This window comes from Salvelinus sp. IW2-2015, unplaced genomic scaffold (assembly GCF_002910315.2).
Source record: "Salvelinus sp. IW2-2015 unplaced genomic scaffold, ASM291031v2 Un_scaffold2135, whole genome shotgun sequence".
Taxonomy (NCBI): Eukaryota; Metazoa; Chordata; class Actinopteri; order Salmoniformes; family Salmonidae; genus Salvelinus; species Salvelinus sp. IW2-2015.
The window spans coordinates 232,783-249,123 of NW_019943469.1; the positions used below are offsets into that span (position 1 = coordinate 232,783).

A 16,341-nucleotide genomic window follows, 5' to 3' on the forward strand; every position below is an offset into this window, starting at 1 on the left:
GTACAACCAGATCAACAACGACAACAACGGTACAACCAGATCAACAACAACAACAACGGTATAACCAGATCAACAACAACAACGGTATAACCAGAACAACAACAACAACAACGGTATAACCAGATCAACAACATTTCAAAAAAGACAGTAGGGCAACCTTTAATCCTTAAAAGTAGAACACAGCTTGCGATTGCATCAGACCAGGAAGTGATTGCATCAGACCAGGAAGTGATTCCATCAGAATAACTGACTAGGTGCATTGTGAGTAATACAGTTGTTATGACAGCTGATGTGTGGTCAGAGTTCTGGTACAAAGGTCATCATCTAAGTGGTGGATGAGGCCAGATTCCTCCTTACTATGCAAGTGCTTTGTACGCTGCTAAAGCTCTGCAATGAATCCAATCGATTATTATTAGAAATGATCAGAAAACAGTATGTTACAAAACGAATCAAATGTTATTGGTCACATACTCATATTTAGGTGTAGTGAAATGTTTGTGTTTCTAGCTCCGAACAGCGCAGTAATATCTAACAATTCACAATAATACACACACATCTATAGGTAAACGAATGGAATTAAGAAATATATAAATATTAGGATGAGAATTCTCTCACAGAATAACTGCAGTCATGAAAGGTGTTCTGATACAGTGGGTTTACATTGGTAGAACCATCTTACCTAGCACAGATGTCCTTGAGTTTTTTCAGTTGAGCCGGCTGGCATTCCTGGGCCGTCTCCTCTAGTTTCTGAGACAGCTGGAGCACATAGTAGGAGGGCTGAGAGAGTGTGACCTCGTGTAGGTGTGTGTGTGTGTATGTGTGTACCTTGTGTAGGTGTGTGTGTGTACCTCTCGTAGGTGCGTGTGTGTGTGTACCTCTTGTAGGTGCGTGTGTGTGCACCTCTCGTAGGTGTGTGTGCGTGTGTGTACCTTCTAGGTGGTGGTGTGTGTGTGTACCTCTCGTAGGTGTGTGTGTGTGTGTGTACCTCTCGTAGGTGCGTGTGTGTGTGTTACCTCTCGTAGGTGTGTGTGTGGTGCGTGTGGTACCTCTCGTAGGTGTGTTGTTGTGTGTACCTCTCGTAGGTGGCGTGTGTGTGTGTGCGTGTGTGTACCTCTCGTAGGTGTTTGTGTGTGTGCGTGTGTGTACTCTCGTTAGGTGTGCTGTGTGTGCGTGTGTGTACCTCTCGTAGGTGTTGTGTGTGTGTGCGTGTCTGTACCTCTCGTCGGTGTGTGTGTGTGTGTGCGTGTCTGTACCTCTCGTAGGTGTGTGTGTGTGGTGCGTGGTGTGTAACTCTCGTAGGTGCATGTGTGTTACCTCTCGTAGGTGCGTGTACGTAGCCTCTCGTAGGTGTGTGTGTGTACCTCTCGTAGGTGTGGTGTGTGTGCGTGTGTGTACCTCTCGTAGGTGCGGTGTGTGTACCTCTCGTAGGTGTGTGTGTGTGTGTGGCTGTGCGTACCTCTCGTAGGTGCTGTGTGTACCTCTCGTAGGTGTGTGTGCGTACCTTCATTATAATGCGTGTGTTGTAACCTCTCGTTAGGTGTGTGTGCGTACCTCTCATAATGTGCGTGTGTGTACCTCTCGTAGGCTGCGTGTGTGTACCGTCTTTTAGGTGTGTGTACGTACCTCTTTTAGGTGTGTGTGTGTGTGTACGTACTCATTTTAGGTGTGTGTGGTGTACCTCTCGTAGGTGTGTGTTGTGTGTGTGCGTGTCTGTCCTCTCGTAGGTGTGTGTGTGTGTGGCGTGTCTGTCACTCTCGTTAGGTGTGTGTGTGTGTGCGTGTGCGTACCCTCGTGGTCGTTGTGCGTACCTTCCGTAGGTGCGTTGTGTGTGCGTACCTTCGTAGGTGCGTGTGTGTGTACTCTCGTAGGTGTGTTGTGTGTGTACCTCTCGTAGGTGCGTGTGTGTACCTCTCGTATGTGTGTGTGTGTGTACCTCTCGTAGGTGCGTGTGTGTACCTCTCGTAGGTGCGTGTGTGTACTCTCGTAGGTGTGTGTCGTACCTCTTTTAGGTGTGTGTTGTGTACCTCTTTTAGGTGTGTGTGTGTGTGTCCGTACTCTTTAGGTGTGTGTGTGTGTGTGTCCACCTCTCGTAGGTGTGTGTGTGTGTTTGTGTACCGTCTCGTAGGTGTGTGTACGTCCTCTTTTGGTGTGTGTGTGTACGTACCTTTTTAGGTGTGTGTGTGTGTGGTGTACCTTCTTTTAGGTGGTGTGGTGTGTACCTCTCCGTATGTGTGTGTGTGTTGTACCTCTCGTAGGTGCGTGTGTGTACTCTCGTAGGTGGTGTGTGTACCTCTCGTAGGTGTGTGTGTGTACCTCTCGTAGGTGCGTGTGTGTGTGTGCGTGTGTGTACCTCTCGTAGGTGTGTGTGTGTGCGTGTGTGTACCTCTCGTAGGTGTGTGTGTGTGCGTGTGTTTACCTCTCGTAGGTGTGTGTGTGTGTGCGTGTCTGTACCTCTCGTAGGTGTGTGTGTGTGTGTGCGTGTCTGTACCTCTCGTAGGTGTGTGTGTGTGTGCGTGTGTGTACCTCTCGTAGGTGCATGTGTGTCCTCTCGTAGGTGCGTGTACGTACTCTCGTAGGTGTGTGTGTGTACCTCTCGTAGGTGTGTGTGTGTGCGTGTGTGTACCTCTCGTAGGTGCGTGTGTGTACCTCTCGTAGGTGTGTGTGTGTGTGTGCGTGTGCGTACTCTCGTAGGTGCGTGTGCGTACCTCTCGTAGGTGCGTGTGTGTACCTCTCGTAGGTGTGTGTGGCGTACCTCTCATATATGCGTGTGTGTACCTCTCGTAGGTGTGTGTGCGTACCTCTCATATATGCGTGTGTGTACCTCTCGTAGTGCGTGTGTGTACCTCTTTTAGGTGTGTGTACGTACCTCTTTTAGGTGTGTGTGTGTGTGTACGTACCTCTTTTAGGTGTGTGTGTGTACCTCTCGTAGGTGTGTGTGTGTGTGTGCGTGTCTGTACTCTCGTAGGTGTGTGTGTGTGTGTGCGTGTCTGTACCTCTCGTAGGTGTGTGTGTGTGTGCGTGTGCGTACCTCTCGTAGGTGCGTGTGCGTGTGCGTACCTCTCGTAGGTGCGTGTGTGTGGCGTACCTTCTCGTAGTGCGTGTGTGTTTGTGTACCTCTCGTAGGTGTGTGTGTGTACCTCTCGTAGGTGCGTGTGTGTACCTCTCGTATGTGTGTGTGTGTGTACCTCTCGTAGTGCGTGTGTGTCCTCTCGTAGGTGTGTGGTGACCTCTCGTAGGTGCGTGTGTGTACCTCTCGTAGGTGCGTGTGTGTACCTCTCGTAGGTGTGTGTACGTACCTCTTTTAGGTGTGTGTGTGTACTCTTTTAGGTGTGTGTGTGTGTGTGTACGTCCCTCTTTTAGGTGTGTGTGTGTGTTGTGTACCTCTCGTAGGTGTGTGTGTGTGTTTGTGTACCTCTCGTAGGTGTGTGTACGTACCTCTTTTAGGTGTGTGGTGTGTACGTACCTCTTTTAGGTGTGTGTGTTGTGTGGTGTACTCTTTTAGGTGTGTGTGTGTGTAACCTCTCGTATGTGTGTGTGTGTGTACCTCTCCGTAGGTGCGTGTGTGTACCTCTCGTAGGTGCGTGTGTGTACCTCTCGTAGGTGTGTGTACGTACTCTTTTAGGTGTGTTTTGTGTACCTCTTGTAGGTGTGTGTGTGGTGGTGTACGTACCTCTTTTAGGTGTGTGTTGTGTGTACCCTCTCGTAGGGTGTGGTGTGTGTGTTTGTGTAGCCTCTCGTAGGTGTGTGTGTGTGTTTGTGTACCTCTTCGTAGGTGTGTGTACGTACCTCTTTTAGGTGTGTGTGTGTACGTACCTCTTTTAGGTGTGTGTGTGTGTGTGTACCTCTTTGGTGTGTTGTGTGTGTACCTCTCGTAGGTGTGTGTGTCTCTTCTTTCTCTCCGTGAGTGTTGTTGTTGTCGTAGTTTGAGAAGCTCATCCATTCGCCACTCCCTGAGCTGCACTGTCTGTTTTCTGTAGCTCCACCTCCAAACGCTGGTCAGCTGCCTCTGCACCGGCTCTGCTGACTGACTGACACCACACCACACACACACACACACAGCACACACACACACACACACTGTATTGCCCACTGTGTCTCTCCCTCTTTTACTCTCTAGGAACAACTCCCAGGTCTCTAGATAACTTGCTGTAGTTCTGAATGGACAGGGCTGTATTTCACTGGAACCAAACGGAACAAACGGAACCAAACGGTCAGGGAGCGACCTAAAATGTGTCCAATAGAAACTCTCTGCAAAACGTTTTCTATTTGGGAGTACCACGTTTTTTGTTGCGAAAACGATTTGCTAGCAATATTAGCCAATGAATACAGCTCTGAGTTAATGGATTATTTGGAATGTCTCCTCCTCTTCCATCACCGCATCCTGCCCCTCTTCATCCCCCCCATCTTACTTCTTCTTCATGCTGATTTCAGGTGTTTCTCCATCTGACTGCGTTGTTTCTGTGTGTCAGAGTGGAGCTGGCTAAAGCGAGTCTTCTGCTCCTTACTCAGGGACCATACCTGTTAACACAACACACACACACACAGCACACACATCAACACACACACACACACACACACAACACACATCACACACACCAATGTTCAAATCACAAGCGGTATTTCTTACGTTAATAAATATTATTATCGTTTGTTTATGGGTAAGATCTCTGCTAGTTACTATTTCCAATGAGAGACGGAGGCGAGAGTGACTCTCAGTCTACCTTCTTCAGGTGTTTCTTACGGAGCTCTCTGAGTTCTTTACCCTGGTTCTTTAACAGCTTCAGATACGACTTCTGCTGTTTCAGCTCTTCAATAGACTGAGCCTGGAGATCTGAGAGAGAGAGAGAAACAGTGGAATTATCTGATTGATTTGGCCTCCCAATGATGGCGATAGTGAGTTTTGTGGTGGTTATGTAACGTAGATGAGAGGAACGGAGGGTCTTACTGTCAGGACTATTGCAAATAAGTCTCTTCTGCCAAACTGAAGACAGGGACATAAATGATTGACTGGTATGTATATCACACAGCATGGTAACATGACTGGTATGTATATCAGCACGACGGTAACATGACTGGTATGTAATTCACACAGCACGGTAATGCAACTGGTATGTATATCACACAGCACGGTACATGACTGGTATGTTATCACACAGCACGGTAACATGACTGGTATGTATATCACACAGCACGGTAACATACTGGTATATGTATATCACACAGCACGGTAACATGATGGTATGTCATATACACAGGTAAATGACTGGTATGTATATCACACAGCACAGGTAACATGACTGGTATGTATATCACACAGCCTGGTAACCTGACTGGTATGTATATACGAGTAATGATAGATCACACAAGCACGGTAACATGACTGGTATGTAATATCACACAGCACGGTAACATGACTGGTATGTATATCACACAGCACGGTAACATGACTGGTATGTATATCACCAGCAGATCGGTTGACATGACTGGTATGATATCACACAGCAGGGCACGGTACCATGACTGGTATGTATATCACGCTCACGGTAACATGACTGTATGTTATCCACCAGCGCCTGGTAACATGACTGGTATGTATATCACACAGCACGGTAACATGACTGGTATGTATATCACACAGCAGGTAACATGACTGGTATGTATATCACACAGCACTGGTAACATGACTGGTATGTATATCACACAGCACGGTAACATGACTGTATGTATATCACACAGCACGGTAACATGACTGGTATAGTATATCACACAGCACGGTAACATGACTGGTATGTATATCACACAGCACGGTAACATGACTGGTATGTATATCCACACAGCCGGTAACATGACTGGTATGTAATAATTCACACAGCACGGTAACATGACTGGTATGGTATAGTCACACAGGCACGGTAATGATGGTATGTATATCCACACAGCACGGTAATGACTGGTATGTATATCACAGCACGGCATCTGGTATAACATGACTGGTATGTATATCACACAGCCTGGTAACATGACTGGTATGTATATCACACAGCACGGTAACATGACTGGTATGTATATTCACACACACGCACGGTAACATGACTGGTATGATATCACAGCAGCCTGGTAACATGACTGGTATGTATATCACCACGAGCAGGTAACATGCTGGTATGTATATCCACACAGCACGGTAACATGACTGGTATGTATATCACACAAGCACGGTAACATGAACTGGTATGTATATCACACAGCACGGTAACATGACTGGTATGTATATCAACAGCACGGTAACATGACTGGGTATGTATATCACACACACGGTAAACATGACTGGTATGATATATCAGCACAGCACGGTAACATGACTGGTATGTATATCACACAGCACTGGTAACCTGAGTGGTATGGTATATCACACAGCACGGTAACATGACTGTATGTATATCACACACACGGTAACATGACTGGTATGTAATCAACCAGCACGGTAACATGACTGGTATGTATATCACACAGCACGGTAACATGACTGGAATGTAATATCACAATCAACACGGAGTACATGACTGTGTATGTATATCACACAGCACGGTAACATGACTGGTATGTATATCACACAGCACAGGGTAACATGACTGGTATGTATATCACACAGCACTGGTCACATGACTGGTATGTATATCACAACAGCACGGTAACATGAACTGGTATGTATATCACACAGGCACGGTACATGACTGGTACATGTTATGTATTCACACAGCACGGAGTAAGCATGACTGGTATGCTATATCACAGCACACACGTAACATGACTGTATGGTATCACACAGCACTGGGAACATGACTGGTATGTATATAACAGCACAACAGACGGGTAGACATCAAAGTAACATGACTGGTATGTATATCACAAGATACCGGTAACAGACGGTATGTATATCACATCAGCACGAGTAACAGTGACTGTAATGGTATAGTCACAACAGCACGGAAACATGACTGGTATGTATATCACACAGCACGGTAACATGACTTGGTATGTATAATCACACAGCACGGTGAACAGACTGGTATGTATATCACACAGCACGGTAACATGACTGTATTTGAATATCACACAGCCACGGGTACAATGGACTGGTATGTATATCAGCACAGCACGGTTAAATACTGGTTTATGTATATCAGCAACACACGGTAACATGACTGTGTAATGTATATCACACAGCACTCAGGTAACATGACTGGATGTATATCCACAGCACGGTAACATGACTGGTTATGTATATCACACAGCACGGTAACATGACTGGTATGTAATATCACACAAGCAGCGGTAACATACTGGTATGGTATATCAAGGTATCTGGATGTAATGCACACGCACGTAACATGGACTGGTATGTATATCACACAGCCCGGTAACATGACTGGTATGTATATCACACAGCACGGTAAACTGATTGGTATGTATATCACACAGCACTGTAGCGTCAGGAACCTGACTGGTATGTATATCAGCACAAGGCACGGTAACATGACTGTATGTATAGTCACACAGCCGGTACACATTGACTGCGTATGTATATCACACAGCATCGGTAACATGACAGGTTATGTATATTCACACAGCACGGTAACATGACTGTATGTATATCCACACAGCCGTAACAATGGATCCCTGTATGTTTAATCACACAGCACGGTAACATGACTGGTATGTATATCGACACAGCACGGGGTAACATGACTGGTATGTATATCAACAGCACGGTAACATGACCTGGTATGTACTATACACAGCCACCGGTAACATGATGGTATGTATATCACACAGCACGGAACATGACGCGTGTATGTATATCACACCAGCACGGTAACATGACTGGTATGTATATCACACAGCACGGTAACATGACTGGTATGTATATTACATTTACATTTAAATCATTTAGCAGACGCTCTTATCCAGAGCGACTTACAAATTGGAAAGTTCATACATATTCATCCTGGTCCCCCCATGGGGAATGAACCCACAACCCTGGCGTTGCAAGCGCCATGCTCTACCAACTGAGCCACACGGGACCAGTCTAACCTTTAGGCTGGGTGTCTGTACAGCACTTCGAGATATTAGCTGATGTACGAAGGGCTATATAAAATAAACTTGATTTGATTTGATATGTATATCACACAGCACGGTTCACGCTTCACACAATATTACACATTTAACGATGACCAACGAGATACGATTGTGAGGGGAAATCATGTCTGAAGAGATGGCATTGAATTGAAGTGGCTGGTGGGCGGCGACATGGGAGAACGTGCTCGATGCAATAGCTGGAATGGAATCAATGGAACGGCGTCCGTCCTCGTAACACCTCCTCCCACCAGCCTCCTCTGTAACAACGTAGGCCTACCTGGACCAGGTGAGCTGGTGAAGTCAACGATGTCATCGACGGGGGCGGGGACGGGGTGGAGGGGGGAGGGGATCTTCACAAGGGGGGCGTCACCCTCCAAATCCCGCCCTCCCTCCTTCGGCTGCTCAAAAACACTCTACACACACACACACACACACGAGTGAGACGGTAGCCAGGTCAACATAACCTAAGCATTATAATGGATGGCGGTCTAGATTTATTCCTAGACCGTTTACATGATAAGGAAACCAACATGTACTTATGCAATCTGGGTGACCTCTCTAACTAGTAACTCATGCAGTGGGGGCTGGTGTTCATACTTCATAGTAATGGCTGTAATGGACAGGTTTTCATCAGTCTCCTCCCCTTACTGCTGGGCCTTCATCAAAGCAGCTAGCTGTCTCTCTCTGACTATCAGTGTGTGAGCACCTGTGTGCGTGTCCTCACCTCACTGTTGTCCTCCATTAGAGACGCCAGCTGTATGTCTCTCTGGACCAGGAGACTGTAATGTTTCATGGGGTTGGTCAAGGCCTCAGCATACTCTATAACACACGTTTCATGGGGTTGGTTAACTTTTTAGGGATAGGGGGCAGCATTATCACTTTGGATGAATAGCGTGCCCAGAGTGAACTGCCTCCTACTCTGTCCCAGATGCTAATATATGCATATTATTATTGGTATTGGATAGAAAACACTCTGAAGTTTCTAAAACTGTTTGAATGATGTCTGTGAGTATAACAGAACTCATATGGCAGGCAAAAACCTGAGAAAAAATCCAAACAGGAAGTGGGAATTCTGAGGCTGGTCGATTTTCAACTCATCGCCTATTGAAATCCCAGTGGGATATGGATCTGTTTGCACGTCCTACGGCTTCCACTAGATGTCAACAGTCTGTAGAACGTTGAATGAAGCTTCTACTGTGATGTTGAGCCGGATGGGAGGTGTTTGAGTCAGTGGTCTGGCAGAGAGCCAGGTCCTGGTCACGCGCATTCCACTTGATACTCTCTGTGGTCTCATTCTCTCTCTAGGTGGTCCTCCCTCTCTAGGGTGGTCCTCTCTAGTGGTCTCTAGGTGGTTCTCTCTCTTCTCTAGGTGGTCCTCTCATCTCTCTCCTCTCTAGGTGGTCTCTCTCCTCTCTAGGTGGTCCTCCTCCTCTTTAAGGGTGGTCTCTCTCCTCTCTAGGTTGGTCCTCTCCTCCTTCTAGGTGGTTCTCCTCTCTCCTCTCTAGGTGGTTCCCCTCCTCCTTCTGGTGGTCCCCTCCTCTCTAGGTGGTCCTCTCCTCCTCTCTAGGTGGTCCTCTCTCCTCTCTAGGTGGTCCTCTATCCTCCTCTCTGGTTGGCCTCTCTCCTCTCTAGGTGGTCCTCTCTCCTCTCTAGGTGGGTGCCCCTCTCCCTCTCTAGGTGGTCTCTCTCCCTTGGTGGTCCTCTCCTCCTCTCTAGTGGTCCTCTCCTCTTAGTGGTCCTCTCTCTCTAGGTGCTCCCCTCTTCTCTAGGTTGGTCTCTCTCTCTCTAGGTGTCTTCCTCGCTCTCTAGGTGGTCCTCTCTTCTAGGTGGTCTCTCCTCCTCTCTAGGTGGTCTCTCCTTCTCTCTCTAGGTGGTCTCTCTCTCCTCTAGGTGTCCTCTCCTCCTCTCTAGGTTGGTTCACTCTCTCCTCTCTCTTAGGTGGTCTCCTCCTCTCTAGTGTGGTCCTCTCTCCTCTCTAGGTGGTCCTCTCCTCTCTCTAGTGGTCTCTCTCTCTCTCTAGTGGTCCTCTCTTAGGTGGTCCTCTCTCCTCTCTAGGTGGTCCTTCGTCCTTCTGGGTCTCTCTCTCTAGGTGGTCTCTCTCTCAGCTCTCTCTCTCTCTCTTAGGTGGTCCTCTCCTCTCTAGGTGGTCTCTCTTCAGTGGTCTCTCTAGGTGGTCCTCTTCTAGGTGGTCTCTCAGCCCTCTAGGTGGTCTCTTCCAGGTGGTCCTGGCTAGGTGTCTCCTATGCTCTCTTCACTCCGGCTCCTCTAGGTTGGTCCTCGCCATCCTTATGGATCTCTCTTCCCTCCTCCTCTAGTGGTCTCCCCACTTGGCCTCTTTGAGGATCGCTGTGTTTTGAGGAGAATGGGAAGTTCCTGGGACATCGTATCCTGTTCCTGTTCAACTATCGCCTGGTCAGTACTGAGTACGGTTTGCTGGATTCAGGCATTCAGACTTATTGAATATGTTACCGATGGGGATTTACTTGCAATATTTTGTTTTAAATCAAATTGTATTTGTCAATGATCGAATACAACAGGTGTAAGTAGACTACAGTGGATGGCTTACTTACAAGCCTTAACACAATGGCAGTTTTAAGAAAATGCCTTAAAAAAGTAAGTGCTGAGAATAAAAATGATTAAAGAGAGCAGTAAATAACATTAGCGGTGGGTATATAAAGGGGGCAACCGGTACAGAGTCATGTGGGAGGCTATGATACAGGGTATTACGGTAAGAGGTCAAGTGTGGGGCTATATATCAGGGGGTACCGGTACAGAGTCAATGTGGAGGCTATATACAGGGGGTAACCGGTACAGAGTCATGTGGAGGCTATATACAGGGGGGTACCGGTAAGAGTCAATGTGGAGGCTATATACAGGGGGTACGGTACGAGTCAAGGTGGAGGCTATATACAGGGGGTACCGGTACAGAGTCAATGTGGAGGCTATATACAGGGGTGTTAGGTACGAGTCAATGTGGAGGCTATATACAGGGTGTTACGGTAAGAGTCAATGTGGAGGCTATATACAGGGGGGCACCGGTAAGAGTCAAGGTGAGGCTATACAGGGGCAACGGTACAGAGTCAAGGTGGAGGCTATATACAGGGTGTTACGGTACAGAGTCAATGTGGAGGCTATTACGGGTGTTACGGTACGAGTCAATGTGGAGGCTATATACAGGGGCCCGGTACAGAGTCAATGTGGAGGCTATATACAGGGGGGCACGGTCACGGTCAAGGTGGAGGCTATATACAGGGGGCACGGGTACAGAGTCAATGTGGAGGCTATATACAGGGGGTACCGGTACAGAGTAATGGGAGTATAGAGCCAGTATATACGTAAGTGGACGTCTAATAAGGTGGTCACTAACGAGTCATGTGGCAATACGGTGGTAGGTAAGAGCAAGTGGAGGAGAGTGTACAGAAGAGAGGAAGGCAAGTTTAAGAAAAGTGGTATATGGTGGGGTACAGGGAGTAACTGTGGAGGCTATAGTACAGGGGCACCGGTACAGAAGTCCATGTGGAGGCTATAGACAGTAGGGTCAAGGTCCGAGTGGAGCAATAAGAGCAATACGGTAAGGTCTGGGAGTAGTTACAGGGGGTGCACCGTAGGGGGACGATCAGTGTGGAGGGCTATATAGAGGGTCAGGCGGGTAGGAAGAGAGAGGGTTTTGAGTATATGTGGATACCGCGCTCAATAAGAGTACAGTCGCTTGTCTACTCGCTGATACAGACGAGGATGATGTACGGAGAGCAGTTGTCTAGCACTATATCTGTCTGGCGATTGAGTATTTGTAATAACGGTGCTGTATCTAGAGCATGTGTGAGCTAGCTAAGGATTCATGTAGTCGTGGGGGGTGTGGGTAGTACGCTGCGGTGCTAGTGTGGGTAGTAGGTGAGTGTGTGTGAGCACCTTTTTACTAGAGAAAACTCTAACAATTCTCTGTGTGAGGTGTGTCGAAACCGTAAGGCTGATGTCGAGAGAACATACTCTCGTATCTGGTTCGGATGGCCAGTAGTATACTATGGCGCTAACGGAGAATTGATATCTTGTACTTGAACCACTGTATATAGGGTTTCTCACTCTGAACTCCAGGAAAAGGGTGAACTTCCAAATGGAGTTATATCCTTGATCTGGGGACAGATCTGAATCCATGTTAGGTTCTGGATATACAATGGTTCCTGTCTAAGGATGGGTCGGCGTTGTTATGAGAAGTAGGCTCGTAAAAAATTTGGTGTATGGTGATGTTAGTGATGATCAAGGGGCTCTTTGCTACCGTTATTGTTATATGTAGCGCTAATGATGTTGTTTTCATCGAGAGAGCGTTCTGCTTGTCGTTGGTCTCAATGGTGTTGAGTGCTCTTCATCCGTGTATGGCGTCTATCTTGGGGTAGCGGTTGTACACATATCATGTTCTTTGCTCCATTGGGACTCTGTACAGTAACACCTGTTATAAGCTCCATGTGTGTGTTGTGATATAACGCGGATCCTATAAAACCACTCGCTTGTAATATTGAGGACGCTACGAAATATGCTTAGGTATCGCGAGTACTAGTCCAATTCTAAGACGGCACAAGTGCTGTTTTTGCATGAGTGCACATAGCCTGCGCGGCCTGGACGCTTCTGTTATAGCTCCTCTCGGTGCCATTAGTCGTGATAATAGCGTACAGACATGTTGCACCTCTGTAAGATAGCCGCAGTGGTCATATTGTTGGCTCCACCCTTGTGATGGCTGTTCGTGAATTGAAGCACGGCAGGGATACGCCGGATTCTGATATAGTGGCGCGAGTAGATGTGGCAGCTAGGGTTGTCGGGTGAAGAGATAAACGTGTTTACTTAGACTCATTAACTTTGACAGTCGTAATCGGTAGAAAACAGCACATGTTAAAGTTAGCATCTTCACGCTTGATCTGTACGAGGCGCAGCCAAGACTCATGGTCAGGAGGGGGCGCGGGCGCGGGGAGCTCTGTACGGTGCCCCTGTATATAGCCTCCACATTGACTTTACCGTAACACCCTGTATATAGCCTCCACATTGACTCTGTACGTAACACCCTGTATAATAGCCTCCACATTGACTCTGTACGGTACCCCTGTATATAGCCTCCACCTTGACTCTGTACCGGTACCCCCTGTCTATAGCCTCCACATTGACTCTGTACCGTACCCTGTATATAGCTCCACATTGACTCTGTACGGTACCCCCTGTATATAGCCTCCACATTGACTCTGTACCGGTACCCTGTATATAGCCTCCACTTGGACTCTGTACCGTAATTACCCTGTATATAGCTCCACATTTGACTCTGTACCGGTGCCCCCTGTATTACGCCCCGTATTGTTATTTACTGCTGCTCTTTATCATTTGTTTTCTCAGCACTTACTTTTTAAGGCATTTTCCTTAAAACTGCATTGTTGGTTAAGGGCTTGTAATAAGCATTTCACTGTGAGGTCTACTTACACCTGTTGTATTCGGATCATGTGACAAATACAATTTGATTTTAAAACAAATATTGCAAGTAAATCCCATGGTAACAGATTACAATAAGTCTGAATGCCTGAATCCAGCAAACCGTACTCAGTACTGACAGGGCGGATAGTGACACAGGAAGATACGATGTCCAGAACTTCCCATTCTCCTCAACAGCGATCTCAAAGAGGCCAAGGTGGGGAGGACCATAGAGGAGGGAGGGAAGAGAGATTATCAGGAAATCCTCAGAGACACCAGGGTGGAGAGGACACCTAGAGAGGACACCTAGAGAGGACCACTAGAGAGGAGGAGAGGACCACTAGAGAGGAGAGAGAGAGGAGAGAGGAAACCTAGAGAAGGAGGAGAGGAACCTAGAGAGGACACCTAGAGAGGAACTAGAGAGAGGAGAGGACACCTAGAGAGGAGGAGAGGACACTGAGAGGAGAGAGGGACAAGAGAGAGAGGACACTAGAGAGGAGGAGGGAACACCTAGAGAGGACACCTAGAGAGGAGGAGAGGACCCTAGAGAGGAGGAGGACACCTAGGAGAGAGGAGGGACCACCTAGAGAGGAGGAGAGGACACTGAGAGGAGGAGAGGACCTAGAAGAGGAGGAGAGGAACCTAGAGAGGAGGAGAGGACCACTAGAGAGGAGAGGAGGACCACCTAGAGAGGAGAGAGAGGACACTAGAGAGGAGAGAGAGGACCACTAGAGAGGAGGAGAGGAGACGTAGAGAGGAGAGAGGACCATAGAGAGGAGGGAGGGGACCACCTAGAGAGGAGAGAGAGGACCACCTAGAGAGGAGAGAGAGGACCACCTGAGAGGAGAGAGGACTAGGAGGAGGAGAGGACCACCTAGAGGAGGAGGAGAGGACCACCTAGAGAGGAGGAGGGACCACCTAGAGAGGAGGAGAGGACACCTAGAGAGGAGGAGAGGACCACTAGAGAGGAGGGGGAAACTAGAGAGGAGGAGGGGACCACCTAGAGAGGAGGAGGGGACACCTAGAGAAGGAGAGAGAGGACACTAGAGAGGACACCTAGAGAGGAGGAGGGGACCACTAGAGAGGAAGAGAGGGAAACCTAGAGAGGAGGAGGGGACACCTAGAGAGAGATGAGAGGACACTAGAGAGGAGGAGGGACACTAGAGAGGAGGAAGGACACCTAGAGAGGACCACTAGAGAGGAAACTAGAGGAGGAGGACCACTAGAGAGGAGGAGAGGACCACCTAGAGAGGAGGAGAGGACACCTAGCAGGACCATAGAGAGGACCACTAGAGAGGAGGAGAGGACCACCTAGAGAGGAGGAGAGGCCACCTAGAGAGGACAACTAGAGAGGACACTAGAGAGGGGAGAGGACCACCTAAGAGAGGAGGAGAGGACCACCTAGAGAGGACACCTAGAGAGGAGGAGGGACCACTAGAGAGGAGGAGGAACACCTAGGAGAGGAGGAGAGGACCACTAGAGAGGAGGAGAGGACCACCTAGAGAGGAGGAGAGGACCACCTGAGAAGGAACCTAGAGAGACCACTAGAGAGGACCACCTAAGAGAGGAGGAGAGGACCACTAGAGAGGAGGGGGACCACCTAGAGAGGAGAGGACCACCTAGAGAGGAACCAGGAGACACTAGAGAGGACACCTAGAGAGGAGGAGAGGACACCTAGAGAGGTGGAGAGGACCACCTAGAGAGGACCACTAGAGAGGAGAGAATATTTGTTATTTTATCACAATGCAGGGCTTAACAAATGAGCCTATTGAAATGAATGGAATTGGAAGTAGTGAAAGTAGATGGACATTCCCAGTATTATGGGAATATTGTGTCTGTAGTATATTGTATATTGTGTCTGTTTCTGCGAGTGTGTGTTCGGTTCGTGAGTTTGCACTCATGCGTGTGTTGAGGCTGTGTTAACGTTACCTTGTGAAGACAAACGTCTCGTCATCCCAGACAGGGTCCAGGCTGTTCCCATTGGATGTCCTGGTGCGATACTTCCTCTTTGTGTCGGCAGGAAGTCCAAACATGTCACTTCCACGTACACGCCCACTTTCTTATGCGGTCAGGAACTGACCGAGATCACCTGGAGATGGAGGGATGGAGAGAAGGATATGGTCACACACAGACTCCTACCCACACACAGACTCCTACCCACACACAGACTCCTACACCATCACACACGACTTCTACCCACACACAGACTTTCTACCCACACACAGACTCCTACCCACACACAGACTCCTACCCACACACAGACTCCTACCCACACACAGACTCCTACCACCACGACTCTACCACCCACAGACTCCTACACCCACAGACTCCTACCCACAGACTCCTACCCACAGACTCCTACCCACAGACACTACACGACTCCTACACAGACTCCTACCCACTCACCCTGATCTTGACGTGTTGGCTACGATGCCGTCCACAATGTTCTCAGTGAAGGGTCAAAGTGTTTGTCTGTCCGTCTCATGAATCTGGTTTCAGCAGGTAGCCACTGTGGCATTATACTCAAACACTCCATGTTCAACCTGCATGGCAGGTCTAAGAGAGAGGGAGGGAGGAGAGAGGGGGAAGGAGGAGGGGGAGGAGGGGAGAGATGGGGAGGGAAGAGAGGGGGAGGGTGGAGAGATGGGAGGGAGGAGGAGGGGGGAGATGGGGGCAGGAGAGATGGGGAGGAGAGAGAGAGGGGGAGAGGGGGGAGGGAGGGAGAGGGGGAGGGAGGGGAGAGATGGGGAGGGAGGA

The 16,341-nt window shown here is 48.4% G+C and overlaps 1 pseudogene; it reads right to left on the bottom strand.

Moving 5' to 3' along the window:
* The window catches only part of LOC112073059 (1-phosphatidylinositol 4,5-bisphosphate phosphodiesterase beta-1-like), a 39,793-nt pseudogene that overhangs the window by 569 nt on the left and 22,883 nt on the right, over nt 1-16,341 (bottom strand).